Here is a 7449-nt window from a genome sequence, read left to right as displayed (position 1 = left end):
AGTGATGCATATATACAATGGAAGATGATTCAACCATAAAACATAATGAAATCTTGCCATCTGCAACAACATGGATGAACCTATGGAATATTATGCTAAGTGATATAAGTCAGACAGAGAAAGACAAATGCCAGATGATTTCACTTATATGTAGAATCTAAAAAACAAAATAAACAAACAAGCAGAACAGTAGACTCATAGATACAGAGAATATTTTATGGTTGTCAGATGGGAGAGGGATTAAGGAATGGGTGAAAAAGGTGAAGGGATTACAAGGAAGGAAGTACATATTGGTAGTTACAGACTAGTCATGGGAATGTAAAGTACAGCATAGGGAATATAGTCAATAATCCTATATAATAAAGAGCTAATATGCTAATTAGACTGAACAGCAGAACAACTGTCCAGATGACCTTCTGGACGAAGCACCATGCATGAATTTCGTGCATCGGGCCTCTAGTCTATAATAATAAAAGAATACTATGCTAATTAGCCCGGATGTCTTTCCAGATGACTTTCCGGACAAAGCTGGGGCTGCGAGGGAAGCTGGGGTCCGGGTGCCAGAGGGAAGCTGGTGCCAGCAGCTGGGGGAAGGAAGGCCTGCTCTTGCAGGAATTTCCTGCATCGGGCTTCTAGTATTCTAATAACTATGTATGGTGTCAGATAGGTACTAGATTTATCAAGGCAATCACTTCGTAAGTTACATAAATGTCTAATCAAGGGGTTGTACACCTAAAAATAATATAATATTGTATATCAACTGTAATTTTAAAAGGAAAAAATGTTTTTTAAAAACATTGCTGCATTGCAAATTCTTGTATGCATCTTTTTACATATTTGTAAACATGTATCTCTAATATAAATTCTTAAAGAAGTAGAAGATTAGGCCAAATAGTGTTATTAAATTTTTAAAATATATATATTATTAAATAAAATATAAAATATATTTTATATTTACATTACAGAGAGGAAGGGAGAGGGATAGAGAGCTAGAAACATTGATGAGAGAGAAACATTAATCAGCTGCCTCCTGCACACCCCCTACCAGGGATGAGCCCACAACCAAGGTACATGCCCTTGACCGTAATTGAACCTGGGACCCTTCAGTCCACAGGCCGACGCTCTATCCATTGAGCCAAACTGGTTAGGGCGAGTGTTGTTAAATTTTAATAAATGTCTTTTAAATGTTGATAAATATTGCCAAATAAATAATGTATACTAGTAAACACCTGTACTCACAGAACACAAGGGACCCTCTCATTAGAACAAATATTTTCAAACTGTTTCATCTTGCAAGACTGACAGATGGATAATGTTACTGTATTACAATTTTAAGTTGATGCATGAAATTTTAGAAATTCTGAGTTTGAGGAGCCCCAGGGTAGCTTAAAGGGAGCATTCTTGTGGGCGGTTAAAAGTATAAGGTCTGCATTTGAATGAAGGGGAGGAGTAGAGATGCTGATTTTGGAATCATGACCATAGAGAAGCAAGTTCTCTCAAAGAGTGAATGTTGAAGCAGAAAAGCAGAAGAACAAAACTGAGCCCTTGGGACAGAAGTGATGGCAAAAAGAAGAACCTGCTATAGGGAGACTGATAAAAGACCAAGAATCAAAAATAGTCAATTAAAATTATAGACAGCAAAGAATGAGAGTTCCAGGAAGGAAGTAAAAAGTGTAACATGTTGCAGTAAGAACTATAAAAATGGCCAACAGAGACCCTTTGGTTTGGCAGAGATATAAACATGGATTAATTCAGTCTTATTATTATCCAGATGTTAGAACTCTTGTGGACAATATATATGTTGGAAACCTTTACTGTTTACTAGAAAATTCTACCATGATAAGGCTGGTGCAAAACCCAGCTAGCTCTTTAAACTCCCTCAAATATGGATTTGACTCACTTCCAAAATATTAAGTAATGTTGGCAATAAAGTGAAAGGTAGTTTCAAATGACCAGTCTGGCCATCCCATCCCAAAGTACTGGCACACCCATGATTTTACTGGGAGTCCTAAATCTAAAATAAAGACTAGCAATGGGAGGGATGCCAGGAATGATGAGGACCAAAGATTATAATGTTAAATTTAAATATAAAATGCAATTCTTGCCCTGACTGGTTTGGCTCAATGGATAGAGCGTTGGCGTGCGGACTGAAGGGTCCCGGGTTTGATTCCAGTCAAGGGCATGTACCTTGGTTGCAGGCACATCCCCAGTGGGAGGTGTGCAGGAGGCCGCTGGTCTATGTTTCTCTCTCATTGATGTTTCTAACTCTCTGTCCCTCTCCCTTCCTCTCTGTAAAAAATCAATAAAATACATATTTTTTTAAAAATGCAATTCTTCAATGTTGCTGTAGGAAGTTTTTTTGGGTTTTGTTTTTTAAATCCTCACCAGAGGATAATTTTTCCATTGAGTGTTGTTTTTTTTTGTTTGTTTGTTTGTTTGTTTGTTTTTAGAGGGAGTAGAGGGAAGGGAAGAGGGGGAGAGAGAGCGAGAGACACATCAATTGGTTGCCTCACGCACATGCCCAAACTGGGGCTGAGGATCCAGCCTGAACCAAGGTACATGCCCTTGACTGGGAATCCAACTCACAACCCTTCTGTCCTCGGCTGACTCTCTAACCACTGAGAAAACTGGCCAGGGCTATTGGAAGTTTTATCATACAACTACATACAATAAAACAAACCAAAAAAATAGGCAATAAAAGAAATGTAATTTATGTTTGGAACAAGAGTCATGAGCCCCAGGTGACTGTTTTCAAGTTTGTACAAAGTGTACTTCCTGTAAATGTTCCAGCACCATCCACTCCCTTCCTCAACTACCCCTCACCCCCAGATATATCTGAGGATGACTTTGACTCCACTAGATCACTCTAATCCAAGAGTTTCTCTTAGATTATATTCTCTAGAATCGTTTCTTCTTTTTCCTTTTCTGCTCTTTTCTAAATCGTTTCAAGTTTGATAAAAATAAAAGACATCAGAAAGTTTAATTTGCTTTGGATTGGTGATTACTGGTTGGTTTTACTCTTTTCTCTCCATTCTGAGAGAAAAGTGGTGTCTGGTCTCATCTTGACAATAAGAGGGATTAATTGAAACTCATCTTAAACTGGGAATTAACTTCTTGGATGGCTTGGAATCCTTTTGGGGTCAGCCTTTATGAAGTACAAAAGAATAACTGCCTCATTTCCTAACTCCTTAAGGAAACAGAAAAAGATACTCTGTGTGGGCAATTTGAAAAGGCAGTCTGAGCTCTAGTAGAAAAATCAGTGTGATTTTAAGTCTAGACATAACAGTAAATCTAGGGGAGGTGAAGTTTTGTTTTTCTCTCCATGACAAGAAATTTGCGTCCTGGTGTAATTCCTGCCAGTTTTGTCAATGAAGTCTGGGGATGCACCTGCATTCTGCCAGGAAATTTGTTTTGATCTTTTCAACCAAACACTTGAAAGGTCAACTCAGAAGAAGAAAAATCAAGTTAATTCTTTAAACGAGTCCCGTAATTGTTACACACAAATTGACATCACTGACAAATCAGGGGAGCCAAAATATTAAATCTGTTTACTCTATAATTTTTTTCCTATTTCTTGATTTTTGAAAATCTGATGGAAACTATGGACCATCTTTCCTGAAAATTTCACACTTGCACACTCACACACACACACACACACACACACACACACACACATTTTTGCAGAGCTTTAATAGAGTCCCTGATTTCTAACCACAGATTCTTGGCACCCAGATAGGCACTTCTGTTACATTTAAATTAAATTTGACTCATGGAAATTTTATCCAGAGACTCTTACTTGGGGCAAATATCTTGCCCAGTCTGGACAAGATCATTTAAATGTCCTTTTATGATATGCCCATTTTTGTGATTTATATAAGAAATACTGCTATTCCAAGGCTATAATGGAATTCTTTTTTCTTCTAAAAGTTTTAAATTTTTGCTTTTTACATTTTGATCTCTAGGCAACTTGAAAAAAATTTGTGTGTATGGTATGAAGTTGGGATCTAAATTTTATTTGTTCCATGTGGCTAGCCAGTTGTCTCAGCACCATTTACTGAATAGTTAGTTCATCCTTTCTCTGCTGTAATGTAGCACAGATAGAGCACTGTCCTAATTACTAAAGCTTTGTAGTAAGTCTTTATACCTGACAGAGTAAGTCTCTCCATTTTTAGGTTTTCATTGCAATAGCATCCTATATAATAAAAGGCTAATATGCAAATAGACCGAATGGCAGAACAACCGAACAACCGGTCGCTATGATGTGCACTGACCACTAGGGGGCGTGCGTGGAAAATGGCAAGCATCGGCAACAGGTGGCAGAGTGTGGAACATGGCGGGCATTGGCCACGGTGGAATGGTGGAGCAGGTGAGCAGGGGCACCACACCAAGGCAGGGTGCGGGTCGCTGTCATTGGGGCAAGCCTCTGGTGGTTACTGAAAACTCTTTGCTCCTGCACACTGCGGTCCCGCCTGGTGCTCACACCTGCTGCTGGCACCCGGCACCAGCCTCGATCGCTCGGCACCATCAGCAGGTGTGAGCAGCCGCTGCCAGCCCCAATCACCCCTCAGGGCTTCTCCACGCCCCAATCGGGTATGGCAGCTGCCTCTCGCACCCACTGCTGGCACCGGCCCCACTCGCACCCACTGCTGGCACTGGAGCTGCCACTCACACCCACTGCCGGCACCCGGTGCTGGTCCCAATAGCTCAGCACCGTCAGCAGGTGTGAGCAGCAGCTGCTGGCCCCGATTGCCCCTGAGGGCTTCTCTACCTCACCCTGCTCCTGAGGGGCGATCGGGGCAGCAGCCACTGCTAGCACCCACTGCTGACACTGGCTCCAATCGCTCCACGCCATCAGTAGGTGCGAGCAGGGCCAGCGCTGTCACCGCGTGGGAGCGGTGGCAGCAGGAGCAGAGCTGCCAGCAGGCAGGGGACCAGGGGCTGTGGCGGGAGGGGCCGGGTGGGGGTGCGAAGGATGGGCCGAGACCCGCCCCTGTGCCCACCACAGCCTCCGGCCCACAGTTCCTTTCAAGATGCATTAATTCGTGCACCGGGCCCCTAGTTTAATATATTAGATTAATTTGAGGGACATGTCTTTATGATATTGAGCCCTCACATCCATGAAGATGTATGGCTGGATGTTTTCCTTTTTATCCTTAAGGATATTTTGCCGTTTTCTCCATAAAGTTCTAGTATGTCTTTGGAAAATATTTATTCCTACTTACCTTTGGGGGTTTTGTTGCTATTCCCAATGCTATCTTTCTTTCTATTACATTTTCCATTTGGTTATTGTTAGCATATAGGAACGCTTTTGATTTGTCTTTGTTCCTCTTGTATTCTATTAACTTTGCAAAACTCTCTTACGTGTCCTAAAATAAATCACTTTTAATCTGATGAGTGAGTCTGAGATTCTATCTTCTATGCATTATTTTCCAGTGTTTTCGGCAACCAAACCGAAAAACACAATTTGATCAATGCACAGTAGTTCTGAATAAGTGCTGTACATTTGTTAAAATAATTAAAAGCAATATTCTATGCTTTAAATGATGCCACAGCTAATTCAATTACACACTTGGTTTAAGTTGGAGCCGAATTTAATAATACAGGTTAGATTATTTTAGAACAAACTAATGTCTTGTCTAAATTCTTTTGGGATTGTGTTATATCGAATGTGATTCATTCATGTAACTGTCATTCGACCAGTTCCGTAATAGATTCATTCTAGGTACTGGGCATACAGGATCGAATAAGACAAGCAAGGTCCCTGCTTATCCAAAGCTTTCATTCTAATAAGGGAGCCAACCATTAAACAAGTAGTTAAAAAATAATAGTTTATTTTGAAATTATGATGCTATTTTAGAAAAGTACAGGGTGTTATGAGGGAGTACCACAAGAGGAGCTCGTTTCGATTTGGGGATCGGAGAAAGTGACACTGAAACTAAGTAATAGCCAGAAAGAGAGGGAAGGAGGAGAGCATTTCAGCAGAGGACACACTGCCTGAACAGAGCTGGCAAAGTCAGAGGGCTCCAAAGCAGCACAGGGGCTGGAATGGAGAAAACAATGGGGAGGAAGGGGCCAGATGAGGTAGGAGAGTTGGGCAGGGGGACCTCATGCACGACTTTGGAGGCCTTGTATTGTAAGGATTATCATTGGCTCCTTGAAGAGGACTAGCATGAAAAGATCATTCAGACTATTAGAGGGTGAAGAGACTGGAAGGGTTAAAAGAGGAAGCAGGAAGTTCGGCAAGAGGCTATTGTGAGAGGTGGTGGTGGCTCAGTCTAGGGAGGCAAGAGTGGAGATGAAAAACAGTGGCTTTGTAATATGTTTTGGAGGTAGATTCAGCAGGACTTGGTGATGATGGATTGGCTGGGGTGGGCAGAGTGTTCATAAGAGGAAGTGCAAGGATGATTCCCAGTTCTCTGACATGCCTAGAGGCCGGCATTTTGTACCAGAATGACAACAACTAGAACTGACACACATTTGGGGCGAAAGATCAAGAGTTCAGATTTGGATGTGTCAAGATTGAGATGCCTCTGGAGTTAGAGACTTGAAGGTCACTGGGAACCAATGGACTCCTACCTATAGAAAGAGAGGAGAGAACGGAGTCCTGGTTTGGATAGAGGAAGAGTTGGTGGAGAAGCACGAGGTGAAAAATAAAGAGAAGTGTGGCAAAAACATTTTAAACATTTAAAAAATATTTCCAAGAAGAGTCTTCAGCAGGTTAAATGCTAAGAGGGTAAGTAAGATGGGGATGCAAAGTGTTCATTGGCTTCAGTAGCAAAAGGTTTACTGCTCTTCGAGGGAATAGTGGAGGGCAGAGGGGCAGGAATTAGAGTCCAAACAGAGGCTTGTTGCCTGGAGTTGGGAGAGCTTCCTAACAAGGGCCTTTATCATTCCCGGCGTTAGCCTGCACAGCATCCTCACGCAGCTCGAGAGAGTATCATGGAGTTATCCAGCCAAGAAGCAACATCTCTGAAATCCCTTCTAAACTGGTAGGTAAAATGTCAGAAAGATCAGCTTTGTTGAGATTTTTTTTTCTTTTTACTTCTACATGCACACCTGCTGTACAAATCTCTGCAAACCAATGAAACACACACGTGCAATGAGTGGTATAAACCTCACAAGGAACTTGAGGAAGCTGTTATCATCCCTGCTGCTGATCATAGTCTCAAAGGTCAAGACCACACTGGAGTCGTTCCATTGTTGTAAAAGTTAATGAAAGTTAGTTATTAAAGCTGACAGAAAGGTAATTCCCCACTCACTTACATATTCTATATATAGACACCCTTGTACATATGGATGCATTCGAAGGCTATAGATCTAAGTGAATGGACACTTGCCCTTGGAGTGGGGTTACTTTAACTCAGAAATGGTCCACTGTTGCTGAAGTGCTTCGCTGACTGTGTATCAGGTAGGAACCAAATTTATGACAATCTTACTCAAACTGGTTTT

The sequence above is a fragment of the Cnephaeus nilssonii genome (assembly GCF_951640355.1).
Source record: "Cnephaeus nilssonii genome assembly, chromosome: 12".
NCBI lineage: Eukaryota > Metazoa > Chordata > Mammalia > Chiroptera > Vespertilionidae > Cnephaeus > Cnephaeus nilssonii.
This window is presented reverse-complemented; position numbering follows the sequence as displayed.